We start from the raw sequence: 27,498 nt of genomic DNA, 5'->3' as shown, positions 1-27,498 counted from the left end.
AGGAACGTCTCCAGCCCCATCGTTCTGCCTGGACACTGAGGTCCAGCACCGAGGACCTTCTGGCGGTTCCCTTGCTGCGAGAAGCCAAGTTACAAGGAACCAGGCAGAGGGCCTTCTCGGTAGTGGCACCTGCCCTGTGGAACGCCCTCCCACCAGATGTCAAAGAGAAAAACAACTACCAGAGTTTTGGAAGACATCTGAAGGCAGCCCTGTTTAGGGAAGCTTTTAGTGTTTGACAGACTATTGTATTTTAATATTTTGTTGGAAGCCACCCAGAGTGACTGGGGAAACCCAGCCAGATGGGCGGGGTATAAATAAAATAAATAATAATAATAATAATAATAATATTTCCCAAATTTCCATTACTTGTTAGGGACAACTGCTTATTATTATCATTATTATATTATTTCAGTGAACAGCTTTCATAGGGTTGTATCCAACTCAATTTTACTCAGGACAGACCCACTGAAATTAAAGGACTGAAGCTATTGATGTCCATTAATTTCTGTGGGTCTACTCTTGAGTGTGACTAACAGTGGATACAACCCATAGCATTTTAACCAAACACATTCTCTGTGCATCAAAGGGTACATTAGATACCAACGATTAGGAACAATTTATCATTTCATAAGTGTTCTTGTGCACTTAGCAGGAGCTTCCGATGCTTCAAAGGATGGTAGCAATGCATTAGAATGATAATGTACAATAAAAGGAAAATAATAATATTCCAGTGCTAAATACATTTGTCTAACTGGGTGCAATAATCATATTTGAACACAGATGAAGTCAAAAGATGCACAAGCAACAACAGCTACTCCTATCTGAAATCTCTTTCAGTCTGTTCTTATCTGTTTGCTGCCAGGCTTTTCAGATTTGCCTTTTCAGAGAACAAAAGGGATCCTGTATTGCATACTGTTGTTAAAGTACTTAGCTATAATTTGTTTTTTTGTCAAACAATAGCATAGATAGAATGTAGAAAGCTGTAAACCAGCCATTCCTCTTCCAGTTTCAGTTGAACAAACTTTTTTTACAGTAACTTCTTGCACTGCATGAGATTCTGTTTCTATAACACGTGATCGTATTAGCAAATTTTACTATATAATAAAAATGTAAGCATGCCATCATGCAGACCCCATTGCAGGCTTTGTACTGCTGTATCACAATTCTGGATTTGCATGAAGTCAGGGTTGGGTCAGAGAGTATAAATGAAGGCAGGTTGCACAACAGCAGTGACATGGGAGCTAGGAGGAAACGATGCTGAGAGCATCAAGTGGTGGGAGATGTCTAGATAGACTAAGAAGGGGGTTGGTTGGTTGGTTTTTTTAAAAAAAAATAAGAAGGAGAAGCACAGTGGGCTCAGCAGCCAAAAGTTGGCAGAGGTACTTCTAGCCCCTTGCAGATTTCCTATATCATCCTTCCTTCTGCATCCCTTTGCAGCACCCTCCAATCAATTTCTGGTCAGAGGACCTTCAGAAACAGTGCATAATGTGGCACAGTTTGGGAGCCCAGAGGCAGATTTAGGTCAATATAACCAGTTCCCACACACTGGGTGCCGAGCTTGCGGGGGGGGGGGGTGTTTGCAGGGAGTTGCAGCTATGATATAGTGCACATGCAGAACAGAAAGTGAGAAGTGGGGGCACCAAATTGTGGCCTTGGACAGAGCTCCACTGAAATAAGAAAGACTAAAGTCTGCCCTTAAGGTGCCAATAGGTGAAAATTGGATAACTGCCGCCATTTTACTTGCAGAAGTACATTCCACTCCTTATGGGGACTCCCTGGATTAAAGCTCCAAAACAGAAGTCCTTTGATCAACCAAGAGAGGTGATCATAAACAACCTTCAAGGCAAATAACCAGCATTCTGTATATGTCAACTTGCCAGTGCCAATTTCCATCTAAATACACTTCCCAATTCACAATGGAGTTCTCATTTGACCCTTATTAAAAGGTTGAGATATATTACTTTATGTGAATGGGAATGCACAGCCACATCTAAGGTTACATATGACCAGTTGGCCACAGCAATATTTCATGCCCAAAACTAACTGGTTAGGGTAAATAGAGGGCAGCTTTACCCAACCTGGTGCCACCAGTTGCTGCTGAACTGCAATTTCCAACACCCCTGGCCTCTGGTTAAACTAGCTGGAGCTGATGGGAGTTTGACTCCAAAACATCTGGAAGGCACAAGGTTGGGGAAAGGTGATGGAAGGAATATCAAAAACCAAAATGCAACAGCCATTATAAGGAATTCCTTTATTGTCTCATATGCAGAATCTAAAGGATTGTGTAAATATTATTCTGTTTTCCGTGATGCTTACACATTGCTATTGTTTATCTACGTTGCTTTAACACATTTTCAGATGTGTTAATGAGTCTCGAACTCAAAGAGGGTACGCTGTGAAAATAGAGTTCAAGCTTTCAAAACAAACCCATTTTTTCTGCTGTCATCTCAATGAATGTCAAACCCGCCATTGCTCTGAACTCAGGATCCCCATTCTTTAATTAACTTTCTGACACTTTGTTTAACAAGATGTTCCACACTCCCATGTTAGGTAAAACAAACTGAGAGGTGTTTCCTGCTTCAATACTAAAGAGCTGCCACTACCATGTTAATTATTCTAAATATGAGCATGTGGAAATCCAGAACTGAGGATTTTTTAAGGAAGATATAATCCTGAGCAAAACTCTTTCTAGTATGTAATAGCATACACAAAGATGATGACACAGGAAAATGGTTATTTAACCAACTTCAGTTTTCCGAATCAATATATTTATTAAGTGACGTCACCAGCACTCCACTGGCGATGCATTGGTGACGACACGCTTGAGGTGGTAGACAGTTTTGTCTGCCTGGGCTCCACCAAAACCAGCAACCTTTCAATCAACACTGAACTGGACAAGCATATTGTCAAGGAAGCTAAAACAATGGCTCACCTCTCCAAAAGGTTATGGGAGTGTGTGGTGTTAATGACCAAGATGAAGTTCTACCAGGTTTGCATGTTAAACACACTGCTTTATGGAAGTGAATTGCAGGTAACTTACAACTGCCAGTAGTAATGACTCAATGCCTTCCACATATTCTGCATCAGGAAGAATTTGGGCATCACATGGGATGATAGAGATCCAAAGATCTGCTGTCCCAAGCCCACATTCCCAGCGTGTTCACACTCCTGCCTCAATGTTGCCTACGTTGGCTTGGTCATGTACACAGAATGGAAAAGGGCAGGATCCATAGCTGCCAAGTTTTCCCTTTTCTCGCGAGGAAGCCTATTCAGCATAAGGGAAAATCCCTGTAAAAAAGTGATAACTTGGCAGCTATGGCAGGATCCCCCCATGGACATGCTCTACGGGGAGCTGGCTTCTGGCACTAGGCCTGTTAGCAGACCACCTCTGTGCTACAAATATATCTGCAAATGGGACATGAAGGCTGGCAACATTAACCCCGCCATGTGGGAATCCCTTGTAGACAACCACAGTGCCTGGAGACAGACAGGTTGTGCATCCATAGCAGTGACCAGGGGAGGAATGACTGCTGGGAGGAGTGCAGAGAGAAGAAATGCCATGGTGTTTAGCAGCACAACCAGATGCCTTCATCTGCCCCAGCTGCAATAAAGTATGTATTGGTCTCTACAGCCACAGCAGGTGCTGTAACTCTCCAATGGTTTGACTTCACTCCCAAAGATGGACTCTTCCATTGTCTCCTGAGATGCCAACAACAGGTTCAAAATAAAGGACTATGAGTAAAGGGAATTCCATAAAAAGAAAATAGAAGCAGTAAATTGCAGCTAATTTTATGAATACAGCTTGCAATGAGACAATTTGAGACAAACCAAGAGCCTTGGCTTGGACAACATGCTAAGCCAAACCATGGTTTATCTCAGCACAGCAGGAGGAAGCATAGCTGCCAAGTTATCCCTTTTTTAAAGGGATTTTCCCTTATGCTGAATAGGCTTCCTCGCGAGAAAAGGGACAACTTGGCAGCTATGGGAGGAAGACTACAAGAAGAACAATACGGCCATGATCCCCTCTCCGGGAGCCCATACATTCCTGCCAAGTCATGGTTTGGCTTAGCATCAGTGCTATTATTTTTCTAGAAAAAGAGGTGCCAGAACTCACCATGAATGCCTCCCTTGTTCTCTTATAATGACAATGGCGCCCACCTGAGAGGTGAAAAAAACTCTGCTTAGCGTTATGTGCAAACTGTGGCAATTTTTGCTGCAACTTTTCATCCCTTTCGTTCATTTGCAACTTTTCATCTGTGTTGCTGCTAAACACACGCACATAGCTAAAACACTGCAAAAAAGCATTATGTATCATACGTACAGCATTTTTGTGCAGTGCTCAACCAATTCACCCCTGCACACTACTGAAACATTTCACAGGCAGTATCTTGATACAACCATGCACACAATCTTATCCTGATATTATTATGAATAATAATAATAATAATAATAATAATAATAATAATAATTGCCCACCCTTGGTCCTAAGCTTCCAAGGCAGGTTACAACATTAAAATACAGCATTAATGCATGGACAAATTAGCAAACCACTGCACTAAAACAGTGGGAGGAGGAGAAGACAGGAATAAACTGAAAAGGTTGGATAAACTGTGTACACACAACAAAAGCAGTTGCAGATAGAGGCAGAATATGCTCACACATGCAGAGGAAAAATCAAGGCTGTAGACATGGTCATTGCATATCTAAAAATACCCAAGGAAGAGCACCATCAACAATACAAACAGCAAGAGAGGGAAATAGGGTAGCTGGTCTTGTTATAGGATTCGCCTGAGGCCAAAAATAGAATCAATTTCACCAAAGCATTAGGGAAGTGCTTATTATTAATAAACTCACATCACCTACATGCTCTGTTTTCAACTTTCCACTTACTTCTACTTTTGTATTTCCTTGAGAATCAGCAAAATAAGCAGTATTAACTGTACCAGACTGGTAGGGCACATCTGGCAGTCCAGAAAGTGTATTTTGCCAGATGTTAGATATTAGGTGGAGGTCATTCAGTTAATAATAGTACTCTCACTTGTATTCCAATTTAAGTGATTTATTCTAAAGGTTTTTAGATTATATGCAGAATATAAGTAAAATACTTATCATCAGGGCATGTGAGTCTCCACACTATATCCGTTACTCTTCCGAGTTTTTGTTACAAAATTCTGCTATTTTGAGTTCCATCTACAGTATATTTGGGAAGCACTGTTAGCTGATGGTCAAAAGCTCATTGTCAATGGATTGTGGAGAAGAAAACTATATTTACAGATCTCTTTACTGCTTTGGGAATGCTGAAAGATCTGGCTAACAAGAAATCGTTTTCTCTTATAGACGCAGAGACACATTTTTCCTCAGGTGATTTTTCAGGCTCATTTCTGTGTGTGCGAAAATTGTAGATAAATACAATACAGCTTAAAAGCATACAAAGATGTCGTTTGGTTGCCAGTGCATATCCCTACATAGACAGCAGTTAGCCACAATCTCTCTCTCTTGATGCATATGCTTTGAATGTAAGGAAGCTGAGACAAGATTTTTTCTATGTGAGATCACCTTAATAGATGGTCCTGGTTGTGGGCAGGCCCTCAACCCGATCCCCGCACCCTGGCAGGGGTGGATCCATTGCCCTCATGCCAGGGTGGCATCATGATTAACTGGGGCTAATTGCCCAATCAATTTGAGTGGGGTGATTGTGGGGGGGGAGTATAAAAGCGGCAGCGCGATGTGTGCTAAGCACATGCTTCACGCTGCTGAACACACGCCCACCCTCCCTTTAATTTAGGTGTCCTCTGGCCTTGCTTTGGACTTTGGTTGGTTGCCGGTCTTGGGACAGGAACCGGGTAGGAATTTTTCCATTTGGCATGGCACTAGCCACTTGGTTTTCACCTACCTCTTAGCAATCGTCACAACTTTGAAAGGTTTGGCGGTTAGGCATTGGATTATAGTTGAGTGGGGGAGGGGAGGTCGGCCATCGCCTGCCCCTCCATTGTCCAAGGGTATTCTGTTAAAGGAATCCAGGGCCTGGATCCTGTCTGAAGTCCGCTTGAGGGGCTAGGGCCATGCCAGGGGGAGATGTAGGCGGGTTCCCCTGAAGCAGCTCCCCTTTGGGTGGTTTACCCTTACAGACTTCCTGCAAAGGGGACAGGAGTCCGATATAGTCTTTTGCTAATGCCTAAGCCTGCATTTACTGTAATTAATAAAGTTGTGGCCAAAAAATTGCCCAATAACCTTAAACCTAAAGTCTGTGTCTGTGTGAATTTCTTTACTCTAACGGGGGGTTGGCTTGAAGGTCTTGACACGCAACTCTTGAAAACCAGAACTGAGTACCTCTCTGAGCATGAACCTGACACAATAGACTAGCCATTGTTGACCAATTCTTCTTTCTCAGAATTTAATTTTATTATAGAAATTGTAAATATCACCCATCATGCCATGCTGGGGGTGCTTGGGGAATTTGTACTTTGTGAATTCTGGTGCTAACTGATCCAATCTGCACCTCCCAGACTAATGTGAGGATTGGAAGACATTTCCCCCTCAGAATTTCCCGGGAAGTGGGATTGATTGTTAAATGATTATAGGAAATGTAGGTCCGTAGCTCTGTGAGAATGGGTGTCTCCTAGCAACTCTCAGTCCCCTTATCAAACTACAGTTCCCCGGATTCTTTGGGTGAAACAATGACTGTTTAAAGTAGTATGGTACTACTTTAAATGTATAGTTCAGATAAGGGCTGACATGGGCTGGAAATACACTTAACTATGAATCCCAGCTCCATTTTCTTCTAGTAGTCTGTTCTGTGGAACAAACTGGTTCTTTTAAGTCTCATTGGCTTTGGCAGGAAAGGGTTAAACCTGTGCCTACCATCTCTCCCAGTCAAATCTATTGGATGCAGAACAACTTAAATCTTGCTGGTTAGTGTCAACTGAGTGCACGCCTACTAATTGGATTCAAGCATTTCTACTCTTACGCATATTTATGTAGTGAATAACCTAACTTGGAGGGCTCTTGTAGAGTCCTTCATTACGCTAAAATATTTGATTGCATAGATGAGCACTCAACAAAAAATAGGTTTCATATGTGCCAGACTTAAAATATTTATTAGCTGAACTCAACGATAATGTTTATTTATAGCTTCATCTCAAAAGATTTGCAAAGCTCTCAGTATTACAATAGGGCCCACACCAAGTTATCATTGCTACTCAGAATACATAATTTCCCCCTGCTTAGCTTCTTTGTGCATATCCATTTTTAGGCTAAAAGATTCCTAATGGCTTCTAGAAACTTCAGCTCCTTTTCAGACAAACAACTTGGGAATTGAGGATGTAATAAATCACTCTGATTGACAGCTCTGGCATTTCACTGAGGTGAATCTCTAGCAAGCAACTGTGGGACTGCAATTTTTTTGATGCATACTAGGAAAGCTGTCAGAAAGCATGTTTTCTATTCCTTCAAACAAAACACCAGACCACGTCTCGTCCACAAGTTCCCCCTCAGTTATTTTACAAGGGCAGCGAGACTCTGGTGACGTATGGAGAAGGCTTACAGCAGAGAATTGCTATTACTTGTGTAAAAACAACAACAGCAACCCTACCCTAAAGCTAAAAACCAGCTTGATAGTTTAATTATAAGTCAGTATATCCAGAAATGTTACCCACAGCAAACTCTGCAGTGATTCAGCCAAAACAACATACACATAAAAGCAAATATCATTTTCTTTCTTTCCTGCTTCTTCGCCAAGCACCTGTGATCTACTACTAAGATGACATTGCTTCTATTGCATCAATATATTTCCTGCTGTAGAAGAATAGGTGTTAAGAGTTCTGGGTCAAAGCACTGTCAGTCATATGCATATGTTAGGAAGTATGTTATCACATTCACCTAGTTTTTAAAGAATTTCCACATCAGGAATAGTAAGAAGGGTTGCCAATCTGGGATTTCAAAATTTCTGGTACTAAGGAACTGGACGTATTACCAAGCTATGGCCCTGCCCTAAATTTTATATGTGACAACTTTCCTAGCAAGAAGACCCATTGAATTCAATGTGCCTTACTTCTGAGCAGACCTCAGTACCTTAGGGATCACCTCTCCCCATATGAACCGATCCAGGCTTGCACTTGTCCAGCCTTCTGAGGCCCTTCTGTATGTATGACCACCATCCCAGAGAGGTTCGAAGGCTGTCAACAAAAGAACAGGCCTTTTCTGTGGTGGCTCCCCAATTGCGGAATGCTCTCCCCAGAGAGGCTCACCTGGCGCCATCATGTCTTTAGGCACCAGGCAAAAACATTCCTATGGTTATTAAACAACCTATGGCCTGTGAAAGAGTAGGAGATAGGACTGTTATTAAGATGACTGTTTTATTTAAATTAGGCTGTCTGTCGGTATGGTTTTTTTTTAATGCTTTTATCATTGATGTTCTGTAATGTGTTTGTAATGTTGTACACCGCTCTGGGATCTTTTGATAACAGGCAGTATAGATATAATAATAATAATAATAATAATAATAATAATAATAATAATAATAATAGAAGACGTGTATAGGTCTTCCCTGGTATGCTCTTAAAATAATCTAAGCACATTACAGTCCCATTTATTTTGATGAAAGAGAGCTAACCATGTCTCCCATTGAATTCTATTGTCTTCTAGATGCTTGTCTTTCACTCAGTTGTGAGATATATAATCTGCTCAAAGAAATACCTCAGTTGTGTAGCCCAAATCAGAGGGGAAGGCACAGTCACCAATGCTGTGAGTAAATTTTCTTTTTCTCATATTCATCGTAAGCACATGGAGAACAGCAATGAAAAGAGCTTGGGAGAATTGGAGGTGGGACTTAGGAAAGTATGGGTATTATTTACCCATAACCACTCTAACTACCAATGTGTTTTCATGTGAACTCTTGTCTATAGCCATAAGCGCTAGAAACTTGCTTCTAAAAATAAAACGGGCAATCTCCTCCTTTCATAACATATTTGCAGCCATGCAAAATCATGGTTTTAATTTATTTTGTTTAATGGCAAGTTGTGCAAACATAGAATAATTCTGTCCTGTTTCCAATGGTGGAAATAACTATGCTGCAGTTAAATCCCAGTTAAATACCATGGGGGACAGGGACAGGATGCTTAATATTGATGATATTCCCTTAGTCAGTGAGTCAGTGGCATAGTGTGGATAGGCACAGGGTCTGTTTCCCTGGGTGCAAAATTGTTAGGGAGGGGTGCAAAATTTCAACACCTGGAATCCAGCACTTCCATCGCTGGGTTCCATTGAAAATGGCTTCTCCATGCGAACCAGGAAGTGACCTCTCCAGACAATGAAACAACTCTTCTTTTCTTATCTCTGTGGCTGTGATCTCCTGTGTGATGCAGATGCCATTAGGCAATTGAATGTGTATGTATGCTCCATCTGTTTCCCTCCCTCCCAACCCTCCCAACCGGGCGTTGGCAACCCACAGTATGTCACTGCAATGAGTCATTCACTCACTGTTGTCTATTGTGCATTTACTACTGCATATCTACAGAAATTAGGGACCCAGGTGGCGTTGTGGTTAAACCACTGAGCCTAGGGCTTGCTGATCAGAAGGTCGGCGGTTCGAATCCCTGTGACGGGGTGAGCTCCCGTTGCTTGGTCCCAGCTCCTGCCAACCTAGCAGTTCGAAAGCACGTCAAAATGCAAGTAGATAAATAGGAACCGCTACAGCGGGAAGGTAAACGGCGTTTCCATATGCTGCTCTGGTTTGCCAGGAGCGGCTTTGTCATGCTGGCCACATGACCTGGAAGCTATACGCCGGCTCCCTCGGCCAATAATGCGAGATGAGCGCGCAACCCCAGAGTCGGTCACGACTGGACCTAATGGTCAGGGGTCCCTTTACCTTTTTATCTACAGAAATTAAAACTGTGCAACTACCTAGAAACAGCTGCACAGGTGTTATAACAATGGTAGTGTTTTCATTCTTCAAAACATTATGCTGTTTGTGTGGCCTTAAATTATGCTGCTATCACCTTATGTCCCTTCCCAAGGCACACTTTTGTCGATGTGATGAGGATCGAATATGCTGTGCTGAAAAGCCATAATTTTATTTTGCATGAACTTCTGGCATGGCAGTGGAAGACATCTAAATCAAAGCATGTTTACCGCTGTGTGCCCTGTAGGAAGCTGAGTACATCAATGCCACAAGGCAATTTGGAACACTCTGTGTCTATGTGCTGGTATATAAATAAGACATCAAGGAAAGATTAAGATTCCAACAGGAGGAGGGGAAAGCTAAAAGATGAGACTGATTTTCTTCTTAATTACTAGAAAAAACAGTCGCACAAACAGTCTCTCTCTGTCTCCGCTATAGCCAACCAAGGGCGTAGCCAGGATCAAAACTAGGGGGGGGCAAGCCATGATCATTCAGGGGCGGGGCCACAAAGTGGGAACGTGGGCGGGGCTACAGGGCCAGCTGGCCTGAGGACATCGTGGTGGCGGCAGCGGCGGCAGCGGCCACCTTGTGCTTCTGGGGCTGGCAACGGCGGCGGCTACCCTGCTTGGCTGGAGAGGACGGGAGGGTCGGGCAGGCAAGAGGGGGTGACAGGGTGGGCGAGGGCAAGGCAAGGCACGGCCGCAGTCACGACGGCTCCGAGGCGTTGCTGCATATCAGCATAATATTTCAACCATGTTGTGGGTTCAAGCCCCACCTTAGGAAAAAATTCCTGCATTGCAGGGGGTTGGACTAGATGACCCTTGTGGTCCCTTCCGACTACAATTCTATGATTCTATTGATATATTGCCATAGCATATGCATCATTCTGCTTTCTTGAAATGTCCTACTCCTAGGCATAGCAGCCAACTCCTAGAGGCCTAGGTGCCTCCCCCCCCCCCAAATACTAGTAAATACCGTATGTGAAAGAGTCATCCCCCCCATGTTGATGGGCTTTCTATGTGGGGCTTATCTGCCCCCCCCCCCATATTTTATTAAGAATGGAAGAGGGAGGGAAGGAAGGAAGAAATAGAGAGAGGGATAACTCATCTTTGTGGCTGCCTCTGGGTGACGCTGTGATGCTGGAACTCTGCAGCAAGAGGACGGGAGGGTCGGGCAGGCGAGAGGGGGTGGCAGGGCGGGTGAGGGCGAGGGAAGGCACGGCCGCAGTCACGACAGCTCCGAGGCGTTGCTGCATATCAGCATAATATTTCAACCATGTTGTGGGTTCAAGCCCCACCTTGGGGGGAAAATCCTGCATTGCAGGGGGTTGGACTAGATGACCCTTGTGGTCCCTTCCGACTACAATTCTATGATTCCATTGATATATTACCATAGCATATGCATCATTCTGCTTTCTTGAATTGTCCTACTCCTAGGCATAGCAGCTAAATCCTAGAGGCCTAGGTGCCTCCCCCCCCCAAATACTAGTAAATACCGTATGTGAAAGAGTCATCCCCCCCATGTTGATGGGCTTTCTATGTGGGGCTTATCTGCCCCCCCCCATATTTTATTAAGAATGGAAGAGGGAGGGAAGGAAGGAAGAAATAGAGAGAGGGATAACTCATCTTTGTGGGTGCCTCTGGGTGACGCTGTGATGCTGGAACTCTGCAGCAAGAGGACGGGAGGGTCGGGCAGGCGAGAGGGGGTGGCAGGGCGGGTGAGGGCAAGGGAAGGCACGGCCGCAGTCACGACAGCTCCGAGGCGTTGCTGCATATCAGCATAATATTTCAACCATGTTGTGGGTTCAAGCCCCACCTTGGGGGGAAAATCCTGCATTGCAGGGGGTTGGACTAGATGACCCTTGTGGTCCCTTCCGACTACAATTCTATGATTCCATTGATATATTACCATAGCATATGCATCATTCTGCTTTCTTGAATTGTCCTACTCCTAGGCATAGCAGCCAAATCCTAGAGGCCTAGGTGCCTCTCCCCCCCCCAATTACTGGTAAATACCGTATTTGAAAGAGTCACCCCCCATTTTGATGGGCTTTCTATGTGGGGCTTATCTGCCCCCCCCCAGTATTTTATTAAGGATGGAAGAGGGAGGGAAGGAAGGAATAATAGAGAGAGGGATACCTCATATTTGTGGGTGCCTCTGGGTGATGCTGTGAAGCTGGAACTCTGCAGCAAGAGGATGGGAGGGTCGGGCAGGGGAGAGGGGGTGGCAGGGCAGGCGAGGGCGAGGCAAGACAGGGCCGCAGTCTCGATGGCTCCGAGGCGTTGCTGCGTATCAGCATAATATTTCAACCATGTTGTGGGTTCAAGCCCCACATTGGGGAAAAATTCCTGCATTGCAGGGGGTTGGACTAGATGACCCTTGTGGTCCCTTCCGACTACAATTCCATGATTCTATTGATATATTACCATAGCATATGCATGATTCTGCTTTCTTGAATTGTCCTAGGCATAGCAGCCAACTCCTAGAGGCCTAGGTGCCTCCCCCCCAAAAGAAATTACTAGTAAATACTGTATTTTAAAGAGTCCTTCCCCCCCCCCATGTTGATGGGCTTTCTATGTGGGCCTTATCTGCCCCCCCCCAGTATTTTATTGAGGATGGAAGAGGGAGGAAAGGAAGGAAGAAATAGAGAGAGGGATAACTCACATTTGTGGGTGCCTCTGGGTGACGCTGTGATGCTAGAACTCTGCAGCAAGAGGAAGATACCGGTACACCTGTACAGGAGCCTTGTAAGCAGCTTTCTCTCTGCTTGATTTACAGCAGGCACATCCAACAGGTAGATTGTGATCTACCAGTAGATCACTGGATGTCTGTGGTAGATCACTGCTAGATCACTGGCACCCCTAAAAAAAGCTCACCCAAATTTTTCCTCCTCCCTAAAAAAAGCTATGACCTGAAGCCCTAAACAAAAATGGGCCTCCCTCCCTCCTAAAAGAAGCTCAACAAGTTTGACCTAAACCCCCCAAAACAGGGCTTCCCTTCCTTAAAAAAACTCAACAGCTTTGACCTGAACCCCCCAAAAGGGGGTAGATCACTCCCAGTTTTTAACTCTGTGAGTAGATCAGAGTCTCTTGGGAGGTGGCCACCCCTGATTTACAGTATACAGATGCAGGAGGAGGGGCAGACTGGAACACCACTGCTTTTTATAAACATCACTGTGTCTATCAAAGCTACAGCCCCCCCTTCTTATTCACTTCCTTTTAGCCTTGCAGGGCCACCTTAGTCAAATTGAATCCTCTGCACCCTCATTAAATCGCCAATAGAACTGTTAATGCGATCCCTGAATGCCCATGAACAACTCCCACTGAATAACAATAGGGTGAATAGGGTGGACCTTGCCAGAAGGGATATTCTGCTCCATTGTCTTAACTGCTTAAGTACTGGTAGCCACTTTGCTTTATTTATTTGATGTGTTTTTGTTACAGCTGTGTTCCCGCCCCCAGCAAGTGGAGAGCTGCTCTTGCTAAAGCAAAGCCCTTTCCACTTCAGTTTTTGGAGGGGCAAAGTATTGGTTATGGTCTGTAAAATACAATAATTTTTTGCTTCTAGGGGGGGCAGCTGCCCCCTCCTGCCCCCCCCTGTCTACACCCATTTAGCCAACTGGAATATTTAAGTAGGTTGAATCTTGACCTCTATTTCTGCTACAATTGCACCACTTTAAAAGCCATGACCACACAATTGCATAGCAGGCCACTACAAACGAAACAATCCCAAATGCACTTCCCACCCAAAAGAAAATGAAAACCTTCTGATCTTTGCTAAGATCACCTTGTGACATTCATCACAATTATGCCTCAATTATCTTAATTGAACATTTAGTGACAATTAATGAGCAGTACAAGTAGTCATCCATCAGGAAAAAAAATGTTTAAATAATAGCATGGATTTCAGGGCAAGTGATGGGGAAGGTTTTGGTGCCTGTAATACTTGAAACAGTTCTGAAAGGGCTTCTTTCCTGCATTCAGTGCTGGATTTATGTACTATAGGCTAAGTAGGCCTGAAGCCTAGGACCTCTAAATCTAGGAGGCCTCACCAGCCTGCCTGCTCCCATCTCCAAAAATTGCAAACCCAAGACTTCATGCAAGGGCAGGGTAACTCAGGCCCAACAACTATGAGACTCAGGGCTAGCCAGTGGGGCCCAATTTGAAGAAGTGGGGCCCAAATTTAGATTTTTTTTTTGTAGGACCCCAGTTCACAGCCAAAGTCTGCAAAATTGTATAGATATAAATAAAACACATCTAGATTGCCCTGGTGCCGGGGGGGTGGGGGTTAGGAGTAGCCCTGCACCTTCTATGTCCATGGTATCACTATTCAGAATACAGACTCAAGGACTTGTTATGGAAATAAAGGGGGGCACTTATTGGAAATCAGTTTTGTCACCTCTCCCCCCCCCCAACACTGGGACGATGAGCCCAGCCACCTGTATTGCTGAAAGCAGGTAACCAACAGGAAACGCTTCAGCCCAGCCTTTGCACTGTTGACTAAACAGCCCCTGCTGTGCAGATCATGGAGAAAGCTCGTAAATTGTATCCCTTCTGGTGTCCTGGCCAACTCTATTATGCTGGTGTAAACGCTGGTGAACCAGGAGCCCAGAATAGCAGCAAATAAAATCCACTCCTATGTCAGCGACTGATAAGACTTGTCAATCAGTTCTTCCAAAGTCTTCCTAAATTATAAACTCCAAAATACAGGCCAAAAGAGAATAGGGCACCACCAGTGAAAAGGTCCTGCTCCGTGTAACTTCTGCCCTGTCATTTGATAGGGTGCCCACTTGCCCTCCTTCTTGACATGGAACGCTCTCTATTGAAGTCTCTAGTTGCAATATAAAGACCATAAGAAGGGAGAGCAGGGACCTTGAAGTTCCCAACAGCTGTTAATCAACCAAGCAAGCAAGCACGCAACAGGTCACCTTTCTCACAGGATGCCTATGTCCTGGCCAGGCCTGCACCCAATCTTGTTTTTGTGCAATCTTGTTTGTTCTCAGTAACCAAAATTATATTATCAACATATACAAGCAGAAAAGTTGTTTTCCTTCATTTGCAAGGAATCGTACAAAACAAAGTGGCACTAATAAAGAAAAGTTCCAGGGTGGCAACAGAAAACAAACTAAAAATGTTTTTGCAGTTCATCAGAACTATCCAGCAATACCATAAAACTTTCCCATGAACCCTTGCAAAGGGGAGGGGAAAGCCTATATAAGGCTGCTTTCCCTGCGCTCAGGGCCATTTTGCCTTGAAAGCTGCCTGTCTGTCCACCCACCCTCAGGAGCAACATTGAGAGAAGGCTATTGATTTGCACACTTCCCAGAAGGACCTGTTTGGCCATCGTGGGAAGCAGCATGGTGGACTACATCAGGAGAAGGAGAACCTGGCTAACAGTCAAGGAAGCTGTAGTCCAGGCATCCCCAAACTTCAGCCCTCCAGATGTTTTGGACTACAATTCCCATCATCCCTGACCACTGGTCCTGTTAGCTAGGGATCATGGGAGTTGTAGGCCAAAACATCTGGAGGGCCGCAGTTTGGGGATGCCTGCTGTAGTCCAACAACATCTGGACAACATTCTTCACCCCTGGACTAAAAAAATCTAATTTAGCAAAGTTCTCCTTTTGCTTCTATCTTCCCCACAGCCTACCTCTTTCTCTTTTAAAATTGCAATGCCCTACCAGCCCGCGGGGGAAATTCAATCTGAACAAGCAAGTAGTGACGGTCCTGGAGAAATTCATTTGTGTTTCCCTATAGAGGCAGTGTCCACAAGTTCTCACTTACAGCTGGTAGCCTGAAGCTTATTACGGCAAAACAAGGTCCCGTCATTCAGAAGTGTCACAAAGCATATATTATACACGGTATCAAAAGTGGATACCCTTCAAGCCCAAAGGCATCAGCAGTTAAGGCTTATCACCATAAGCAAACAGATGGCTGCAGTGCCTGGGGAAAAATACACAACAGACTTGTACAGAAAATAAATTCTTCTTCCATGCACCCCTCACTTTTACAGTCTCCAGGTCACATTTGATAGGCCATATCATCATCATCATCTGAAGTTTGCCTCCTTTTAATTAAACGGGGAGATTTCAAATAAGAATGGCCTTGTTTCCCCAGCAAAGTAGCTTCAAAAGCAAGATAAAGGAACTACTTTTCTTTCCCCCTCCTGGCTTGTGGGCCTGCATGTAACTTGTCCTTTGCAGCAGCAATCAAAGATAACCTGTGTGCAATTGATTACAGGCATTGTACCCTTTAATTACTTGTTTCTACACAGTGGCCTACTTTCAGGCTGAAAGTGGATCTCTCTGAGCTCTTGCTAAGCTGCGCTGCTTCCTTTGCTTACAAGGGTAAATAATAAAGCTATTAGTAAAGCACCACCTCATAGAACAATCTGAGCATTGACGGAGCCAGACTTCTTTCTGCTAGCTATCCAGTGTGTGAGCAGAAAACAAAATTAAAGGCAACAGGATTCCTTAGTGCCCCAGAATTTCTTTTTTAAAAAACAAACAAACCACCACACATGCAAAGCATGGTGACCACTTCTGGTTCACCAAGGAAGAGAAATTGCATTACCCCAAAGAAGGACCCAATGAGGGGCACAGATTTGCACTTCAAAAGGCAGAGGTTTACATAAAATTTCACGTGCTAATTTACAGTGCAGATGCAAATTTAGAAATAATTTAAATGGAAACACAGTGCATCTCACCATATAGGGGAAAGCTGTGACTAGGTGGCCCATGTGTCGCGTTAAACCGCTGTCCTCAGTTGCTGCTGTTGTGAAAATTTAAGCCCCTTCTCTTCCTTCTTATGATTCTTAATCATTAAACAAGACTTGGGCCAGATAGCGCTTCAAACAGAGGAGTATGAAGGAGAATTTAGAGCTTTGCCTGATAGGTTGAATCAGTTAAACTCCTGTCAAGAGAGGTCCCCTTCCATACCGTCCAATCGGGCTGCACGTCTTGCGGGGTTGTGCTCTTGCGGGGGCTAAAACGGGGCACCCCTGGATGCAATTAGAAGCCAAGATGGCTTCTGCAATTCTAGGATGTCCTGCTCAAAGCAGGACAGTTGAGCAGTATGACCTTCTATACCAGTCCAGACAGGTTCAGAGCATGTTTCAGGAGAGGTAATGCTACCTGACTGTGGATGAAGCAGCACTCTGTTGATTTTAAATGCTATAGCAAAGATGCTAATTCACCTCCAGGGTAGGTAGTTCAAATACAAAGAGCCCCCTACTGTGTGTGACATGCATCTTCATCCTGGCTACACTCCTACACTCATGCCCTATGGACCTCAATATAGGCCAATGTTTGTCACTTAGGGGATAATCTCTGCCTATGTCTGCCCATGTCCCTTCTTATACTTGCCCTTGCAAAATTAGGAAACTCTTGTATCCTTCAAGATCAGGATGGGTGTTTTTCCCCATTGTTTATTCTAATGGCTACTCACAAATATTCTAATACTCGCCACAAAGACACCTAGTAAGCTGTGTGCCTCCTCCTAACTGACTGGAAATCATTTCTGGAAACCATCCACAATCCAGCTGTGGATTTCAAATAAGCCATATACAGTAGTTCGTGCTAAACAGGCAAGCTTATGCTAAGAGATGCTGAATGAATATGATATATGTGTGTTTGATTCTAATCTGTTGTTGATTATGCATGTTTATAAGTCTGGCAACGATCCCCTTTAACAGAAGAAACATGGCCACCCCAGCAGGGCAGCAATGGAAAGAGCCTATTGCAGTTCAAGTGAAGGGAATCTGCCGACACACAAATACTGTTTGCAAAGTGGAAGCCGATCTTTGGAAAGAAGTCGATAGATCCATAGGCAGCTGATTACTTTCATTAGGCGCTGCTTTCTCATCAATAACAATGCAAATCACATTTGGAAGAAACACGAGCCCTGTGCAAACATCCTTCTCTGTGTATGGAGAGGGAAATTGTGATTGTGCCATTGACTGCACCCTACGCATGTGCTTGGGCTTCGTGCATTGGCTGGGTCTATGCACAGTGGCTAATGAATATTTCATTTCCCTTTTAATTTGTATACCGCCTTTCTGTATTATTTACACAAGGCAGTTTACAACAGCAAAATACACAACGAAGAGCATAGTCTTATAATAATCTGATCCACTATGAAAAGTCATAATAAAATATAACTTTAAAATGGAACGACTTATATCAAATAAAGTAATATTCAATAATCTATTAGAAAGCAATAGTACACAGCAAAATTAACTCTCAAAACATCAGCAAAGAATAATTAAATAGAAATCCACTCTTAACAATGCATAATTACAAAACCATGATCAATTAAAAATAACTGCAAGTCACAATGCATAAAATACCACAATGCATACAAACCCATGTGAAAGGATCAAACTGAGAAACAAAGACACACAACTTATAAAACTATTTTTTAAAAAATCCCTTTATACACCTGGAGGGAAATCATGTGAGCTTTACACTCCACCACTGCCGATCTGCTTACAATATTAAATGGATTTAAATTGTTCATTGCACCAGAATATCAATGGCCAAGATGTGAATGAGTCTTTTGTCTACACATGCAGCCCTTTCTGTTGAGATGTGCCTAAATGCCACTGCATCCTGCCTCAATTAGCTACAGTGTCCTGCTTCATGCAAACTGAGAAACTATAGTTGCCAGCTTTGGACCAAAACAGGATCCTCAATCAAATTCAAACCATGGTTTAGGATCCTGGTTTGTTCTGAAGTGGATAGCTAAAGTTTCCCATTTTGGATGAAATGGGATGTGATGGCTAATTGGAGATTTTGTGGCCCCATTACAGCTCTTGTGAAGAGAGAAGCAGAGGTGCCGTGCAGGACCAAAAGGAATATTCACATCCCAGCATATTAAATCAAGATGCTATTGTCTGAACAAGGCAACTGTTGTTTTTTTAGAGCTCCTGTTACTAAAATTCTGGGCATCTTATTGACTTACTGGTATTATTTATTTACTGATTGGAATTGCTTTTGGCGAAAGCCATACAGGCAACAGTGGAGAGTATTCTTCTTTCAAATTTTTATGGTCTTCCAGTGTTCTGTTGTTGCTGTACTTTGTTAGCTACATGAATGTGGCTATATTTTATTTTTCTAAGAATTAACTTATTCTTAGAAGCAGATCCCACAAAGGGAACTACTGCTGTCATCACTGGGCTGATGGAAGAAACACAAATCCATTCTTACAGGATGTTTCCTTAAGCACATGCACCATTTCAAATTACATTTTCATAAAGTGTAATAGTAACACCAAACACATCATAGTCTCTTGTCTGGGGTTACAGCTTCCCTGAATAGTTTTGCAGTTGTGGAGAGGAGAAAATAAAACTGTGCAATATCATATTGAGATGTCTTCACAGACTAACAATGCAGAAGAGTGTTCCAGAAAGTGCAGCGAATGTGCTTCTGAAAAGTGTCTGGACAGAAAGTGTCTGGAGAGTTCATTTTCTTGTAATCCACAGGCAGAGCAGGTTTATTTATTCCACAGTCCTGGCCCTAAAACAGGTGATACAAGATCTTCTGTCTGCTCCCACTTGAGTGACAGGATATTTGTGCTTGCATGGGCAAACCCAGAGGAGAAACAAACACCTACCGTAATGAGAGTAGTGAAGGTGCACAGCTAATCATTCCATTTTTGCAGATCATTGTTAGAGCAGGAGTTGGTTTTTAGGATCAGCAAAAGGGGGAGGGAAATCTAGCTTTATTTGAGAATCAGCTGTTGAAGTTTTAATTCCATCCATTTTTTGAAGGATCAGATGATCAGATTCACTTGTCAAGAGTCCCAGATTGTGAGGATCATTGTTGATTTGATGTTAATCCTTCAGCTCACTTCATGCTTTTATTATGAGAATTATAAGGGGTTGTGGGACTGTGTGGGGCTAGCTCTACTCATTTGATGATGCCTCACAAACTACTAACACTCTTAAGAAGATGCTGAATGAGCAACAGGGTCTCTGATTGGCCAAGGTTCCCATTCAAGTTGCAAACCTACGTATGATGAAGGTGTGGTCAATGCTGGAAGAAGGCTACCCCTGATCCTTATTACCGTTACAAGGGTCAACACTAAATGCATAGTATAGTGTTATTAATTGTTATTATTTGTTAGATTTATATACTGCCCTTCATCAAAAGATCTTAGTGTGGTTTACAAAATGTGTTGTATGTGTTTTGTTAAGCTATAAATATCAGCATAAGGGTTGGAGGGGATCAGGATCAGGACCATTGGGCTATGGAGGACAGGAGAATATATGAACATTATTCCCACCCACTTTCTCCTTGGAATAGGAAATCACTGCCCATTGGTACCAATGGCACCTTCCCTCCCTTGCCATATAGCAGCTACTGGGTCAGGACTTGTGGCATGGCAGGAATAACCCCACAAGGTCACAATACTGGCCACGCATCCACAACAGCTGCTATTTTCAGTTTTTTAAAACTATATATGAAATGTACAACTAAGCATTTAGCATCACGTTGAGTTTGGCCCAGGGTCCATGGACTTCACTAAGTGCTCCTGTTATTTATTTATCACATTTGTCTCTTTCCTTCCTCCAAGAGGAGCTCAGGGTGGGACAGCGCTTCACTGCTGGGCAGGATTTGAAGCCAGGTGTTCCAACTTCCAACACTCTATTCTTTACTCCAGTAATGGGAAAAGGGAAGATCAGGGTCTGTTGGTGGATCCCTGGGTGGTTTGCAAAAGATCAGCGAGAGTTTCTGACTCTCCATAGTTAAGCAACAACTAACAGACTTATTCAGTAAAGACAATCAATCAATTAGGCTGTTGAAAGGGAGATAGCTTGAGGGAAACTACCGTAGGAGTAGATATCTCTGCAAAGAGACTGTAAGTTGAGCTCTGGGGTGGGAAAGAAATTCATGGGCCGAGTATGCATGTCCTCTAAGGACAACTACCACCCTTAGCCACTATCTTGCCCTTGTTGGTAGACCTTGGGGCTGTAGTTAAAAACAAAGGAGACCATACAGTCCTAAAGTCTTCTCACTGCAGCATTACAGTGCCTAGGCTATTAAAATTCCAGCCAATGATTTGCACTGTAGCTGCAGAAAAGACCCCCCCCCCCAAAAAAAGTGAAATCAACCATAGCAAAACAGTCTTTTGGTAGTAACGTGAAAAACTTTGTTATTTGCCAAAGCAAAGTGCTGGAGTTTTTTCTCTACTGTTGTACTTCTATCCTCATTTTTAAATTACCGGTATATGTCCTCAATGTTACTTTATGCACTTTGTGGGAAATGAATGCTGTAAGCTAGATTCTATATGGCATGCCTGGGTAATGGCCCTTGCAGTATCCTCATGGTTGGCAGCATGCAAAATCTGCAGACCTTTCTTTCCACTTTGCTTCACCAAGGGGGAAAAGTGCATAAGAAGATTGATACCAAATGCAGGTAGATCTAACAGCTTTGCCTATTTTATATAAGCACCTTATCAGTGTTGTAATAGAACAGAGATATACAGTAGAACCTTGTTAATTTTCCAATAATGGCTTTGAGAGCCACTGCAAGTTACTGAATTTGCAACGTAGTGTGTATTCTAACAAGCACCATAAAAACCCAGACATAATGTATTTGGAAAATGAATTTTGTTCCTTTATCAGGAAAGTGTAAGTTAGTTATAATTATGTATGGCAGAATCTTGTAATACCCTGTTTATAAAGCTAATGAAGTTGAACCACAGAGTCTTATAGATTGTCTTCAGCAATCTGCAAACTTTAGTCTGCCATGGCCCCTAAAGCAGGATGCCAAAAATGGCAAATGGGACAAATAAATTCCTTTTGCCCCACTTCCTCTTGCCCCACTTCCCACTTCCCTTCACTAGTTGGGGACAATGGCACAGTAATCCTTGCTCTGTTCACTGCAGCAATCTCGAGGAGCAAAACACATCATTCATGAATATTATAGAATGAGAGAAGAAATAAAATCTCACTCGTCATCTTCACTCTCATCCTCAACTGAGTAGGACTAGAATAGAATACTACCCATAGGATTGTATCTAGTGAAGTTGTCTCTTTTGTACAAGGAATGGAGCTAGCCCTTCCACTCCTACACCTACTCTAATCTGTTCTGGGGTTCCCCTCAACTCTTTGAAGCAGACTTGGGGGTGTGGGGACATATGGGGAGAGGAGAGGGACAGGACGTTCTGTTGCACAATTGGAAACTCTTGCACAGAATGAACAACATTGTTGGATACATACAACCCATAGGATTGTGCTTGAAGTTCACACTTGGAAGGGAGAGAGAAAACACTTTGGGGAGAAAAAAGAGGAGCCCTGGCCCCCAATTAATGGATCAGCATTCTTCATCGTAGAAGTCAAAATCGAGAGACAACAAGATTGCAAATGGGGATTTGCAAAGCTCAGAAAAGTGGCTGCTTGATGAATCGAAAAGGTTTTAAAAACACTAACCTAGAAAGGCAGACCATTGTAAATTCTGGTCATGCTGCTGTAATAGCACCCTTCTTCTGTCGAGCCAGCTCCTTTGTGTAGTTTTCCCAATGACTGGACATTAAATTAAAGCTGTTCAAACCTACAAGAGTCAATCTGTCATCCTTGGATAGTTAAAAGAATGCTCTGCATTTGAAAGAATATGAAGGACATTGCTGCAAATTGGGCAACTATGACTCAGAAGAGTTTGTCCTTGGAATTAGAAAAGAAAGAGAACATCGGCAAGATATAAACTAGCTTTCGCTCTCCTCCAAGCTTTTTGAAGCTGAATTAAGACCTAAACCAGCGGAAGGATCTTTGATAAACATTTGCATTTTTACCTCATTGGTGTAAGATTCTTTCTTGGGTGGAGTATTCTTGTGCTTGGGTACAACTTGTGGATTTTCCACAGGTATCTGGTTAGCTGCTGTGAGAGATAAAGATAAAAAGGTAAAGGACCCCTGGACGGTTAAGTCCAGTCAAAGGCGACTATGGGGTTGTGGTGCTCATCTCGCTTTCAGGCCGAGGGAGCCGCTGTTTGTCCACAGACAGCTTTCCAGGTCATGTGGCCAGCATGACTAAACCACTTCTGGCACCGTGGAACACTGTGACAGAAACCAGAGCGCACGGAAACGCCGTTTACCTTCCTGTTACAGTGGTACCTATTTATCTACTTGCACCAGCATGCTTTCGAATTGCTAGGTTGGCAATGGGAACTCACTCCATCACAGGGATTTGAACCACTGGCAAGCCCAAGAGGCTCAGTGGTTTAGACCACAACCCCACCAACACACTGGACTAGGTGGGTCATTGGTCTAATCAAATTCTCTTCTTATGCACTTATAACTGCCACATGAGACCAGCTTTATCAGATTCCCTTGTAGGTCCACCACGTACATTTATCACATGGAAGGATCTCGGATCTGTTATCTTGTGCAATGGGAGATGTGGTGCTGATGTGGCTACATACAATGTGACTCAACTGATCCATGTGAAGCACCGTCAAATGTTCCTAAAGCCAAACGAATCCCTGACCACACAAATGGAAGCCACATTGCATGCAGACATTTGAATCATGCAATTGTAATTGTTATGTAATTAAATTGAATAATGCAATTCTACTGAATAATGCAATTAAAATCAAGCTATGGGAACAAGAAAAGGTATGACAGGAACTGAGGGGATATAGACACAATGGGACAGAGGCAAGAAGCTTTGGCTGCATGAAATCAAGTTGCAGCTAATTTATTTGCTGTGCAATTAAGGTAAAGCAGGATTAGAAGAAAATAGGAAAAGGGAAGTGATGTAGGAATGGTAGGAAGTTAAGTTTTAAGTTATATGTTTATTGATGTTTATTGATGTTTTGTTTTGTATATTTCTGTTTTTATGATCTACATTATTGAGTGTTGTAAAATATTGTCTTTGTTTTTGTTTCCTTTGTTTTTGCTCCTTTTTGTGTTTTCTTTTTCTTATTCTTTTTTGTAAATTTGATTGCGTTATTTTTTATGTTTGTCTTTTATGATTTATGCATTATTTGTATTTTGTACTATTTGAAGAATTGAAATAAAGCTTTTTTTAAAAAAATATTATTTGCTGTGCATAGATTAAGCATATTTTGTTGGTTAACTGACGGGTGCCGATTTTAATCGCCAAATTTTAACTTGGCAGCACTGCAAGTTAAGAGCACACTTCTTTTTGAAGTCTGTTCTTTCCCTGGCATGCTACTGTAAGAGAAAATGGGAAATGAAATATTAAAAATAGCCTTAACTTTTCAACAATGAGATGTTGTTTTTCTTTACTACATTGAAAGACACTTACCTTGAGGTGTTGCTAATATGCATATTAATCTAAATGTAATTAGCAGCTGGATCAATACATTGGTTAACGGGCTTGTGATGAATTTTATATTAATTGACAACTCTATAAATGACAGGTCAGTAAAACAATACATCAGGAACTAACAGTGTTGGTGCTGTTAATTATTTATAATATGAAGCTAAGCTCTCCAAACAGAAGAAAAGGACAAGTCCCTGCCTATGGGTTGCAGTCTTAACAATGCAGTTCATAATGCAGAACCGACACCACAATATGTGAGCTTTAAAATTACAGACTACTCTGCCCTTGCTAGGTGTCCAAGAAAAGAAATGAACTGTAGAGATTAAATATATATTTCTGAGTGCAGAAGGCACAGTTTTAAGTCCACACTTATTTTTGTCTACACGTTATTTCAGCCTTAATTTGGAAAGTTCGGGATTAGGAGGCACCTTGTGTTACATGGAGGGATTCCAGGATAAAAATGGAATTTGGAGGGGAAATAGCAGTAAGCCATATCAGGTTGTGTGTTTTGTTTTGTTTTAGCCCTGCTGGGAATATGTGGGTTCCTTTTAAGGCAAAGTAAACAAAAAAAAGTGACAGTCCTTCCATCAACAAAGAAAATAATTCTAAAAGAACATTATGCAAACCATCAATAGAAACCATATTGGATGGTACAGCCATATTTCATCACTGAAAGAGGTTGAGTTTTGGCCTATGAGGGGAGAAACATTCAGCTCTCTAGCCACTAGATCAGCCTTTGCCAACCTGGTGTCCTCCAGATTTTGGGATCATCAGATGTCCCCTCAGCCTTAGTCAGCATACCTAGGATGGACAAAGCTGCACAATGATAGGTTAAAAATGGGACCTCTGTTTTCATACGTAGCATGGCTCTGATTGAAATGTAAGGCCCAATGTTAAGCGGTCTCTGGGGACATCTGACTTGCCACACCTCGAGAAAGAGTTCTGGCATTAATGGACATATGGTTAGATCAAGCAAAGCATCTCCTGTTGTGATTTAAAATGGCATGAATATAATTTTACCTTGCTTTTGAATCTGAGGGAAATGGCTGCAAAGTCATCTCTCTGTGATTGTTGTTATTTAAATTGTATACTGCCCTTCATGTGAAGATCTCAGGGAGATCTCACTCCGTAAAAATGCAAGATACTGTAAAACATAAAATACATAATAAAAACAAATAAACAAACAAACCAAGAACCCTCTTCCCTCTCTGTGCAAGTATATCATCTGAGCAAATAATCATTGGAAATACAAGATCAAGAAAGTAAGGCTTTCCTTGTACCTCCTGGGAATGGAATGTGAAACAATTAAGAATATTGGTTGGATATGCTAGAAATACTGTATAAGCGCCCTGAGATCTGTGGCTGAAAGGCAGTATACAAGTATGTATATGTATATGTATACACACACATAGGTTACAATTGTGCTGTTACTAGGATGAAGATTGTATTCACTCTCTTGAGAGATTATTTACTGCAACCCTTTCGATTGCAGTAAAATTATAATAGCGAGGCAATAGAGAAGCTTATGTTCTCATGTGGCTGAGTACAGTGGTACCTCATGTTGCAAATGGGATCCGTTCCGGCGGCCCGTTCACAACATGAAAAGGCCGCAACATGAAGCGTCACATCTGCGCACATGCGTGACGCAATGTAGCGCTTCTGCGCATGCGCAAAGCGTGATTTAGCGCTTCTGCGCATGCACGCAGGTCACGGATGTGCCAAACCCGGAAGTAACCCATTCCGGGACTTCCAGGTTCGGCGCGTCTGTAACCTGAAAAGATGCAACAGGAAGCAGACGTATCCTGAGGTATGACTGTAGTTGAGAAATATTAATTGAATAAATCTATACAATACATATCTAGAATCTTCAGTCCTTATAAGAAGACCAAACATGCAAGCAGATGATTCACCAACATCTCACTAAGGCTATGAACACATTAGTTACTTGAAATGCAAGTGGAAGTGGAACTCTGCTGCACTAGTGGAAGAGCAGCATTGGATATGAAGCTGTGTTCCTGTGCTCTGCTAAGAAGAAGCTGCTTACCAAAACCAAAATAAAACAGAGGTAATAAAACACTGAATGTTCAATCTTTTACTTCCCTTATTATGTCAAGGCTGCAATGCAACAAGTGCCCATCAAAAGAATCATATTTAAAACTTAAATATAAATAGATCCAAATAATATGGTTGTTTCGTGAGAAGGTATTGTTTCAAAGATTATACACATGTTTCTCATTGTGGTGGCTAGATTTTGCAAATGATTGATTTTTTTCTAATTGCAAAATAACATTGCTCTCCCCAATCCAGAAAGCAGAGATCATATCTCAGTGTTGCTTCATCCATCATCCTGTACTTGTTTCACCCTAAAGCAAAGGCTGCTTTCAATTACAATTCAGAAATACTGATGGGAACAAGTAGTTGTCGAAAGTATGCAGCACGGCATTCAGATTCTATGCTACTAAATTCCAATATTTCCTACTGTATAAAGTGTAAAGTTGGATTAGTGCGTGAATGAAATAGATTCAAATAGTGTGATCCAACAGCATGTAACACATTAATGACTATCCAAGTAATTGAGATTTTAAATAGAAACTTCCTAAATAATTATTACAAGTATAAATATCCAATTAAAATTAAATGAAAACAGCTATAATATAATTGTCCGTGAAAACAACCAAAGCCTCAGACTGGCTGGCTGAACCCTGTCCTCAAAAGCTACCGTAGGTCACACAGCTCTTCCAAAATACGCTTAGACTCAGCTGTTTGCAAACCTTTATGGAATAGATATTCCATAGCAACCAGACTAGGGCCTTTTATATTCCCAAACTCCCTTAATTTGCCCAACCATTGGTAAACCTCAGGGATGATAGAGGAACCTAAGGAAGAGGAGAGTTTGCTCCTGGGTGTTTTGCATCAATGATTAAAAACTGTGATTTGAATTAATTCTGAAATATTGAAGGTGGTATTCAACCAAGTTGTACTCACAGCAGACACACTGAAAAGAACGGACTTAGTAATGTTTGTTAATCTACTTTGAGTTAACTACCACCCATATAGTACACTTTTGGAGTTGCTCAATGTCTGCAAATGAGACATGAAGGATGGCAACATTGACCCCGCCGTGTGGGAAACCCTTGCAGATCACCACAGTGCCTGGAGACAGACAGAAAGGTTGTGCATCCACAGCAGTGACCAGAAGAGAAATGACTGCTGGGGAAAGTACAGAGAGAAGAAACTCCAAAGTGCATCTGTACAGTGAAACTGGATGCCTTCATCAGCCTCAGCTGCAACAAAACATGTCTCTCCTGTATCTG

The sequence above is a fragment of the Zootoca vivipara genome, chromosome 10 (assembly GCF_965207765.1).
Source record: "Zootoca vivipara chromosome 10, rZooViv2.hap1.1, whole genome shotgun sequence".
Lineage (NCBI taxonomy): Eukaryota > Metazoa > Chordata > Lepidosauria > Squamata > Lacertidae > Zootoca > Zootoca vivipara.
The sequence above is the reverse complement of the archived record's forward strand: the minus strand, read 5'-3'. Positions refer to the sequence as shown.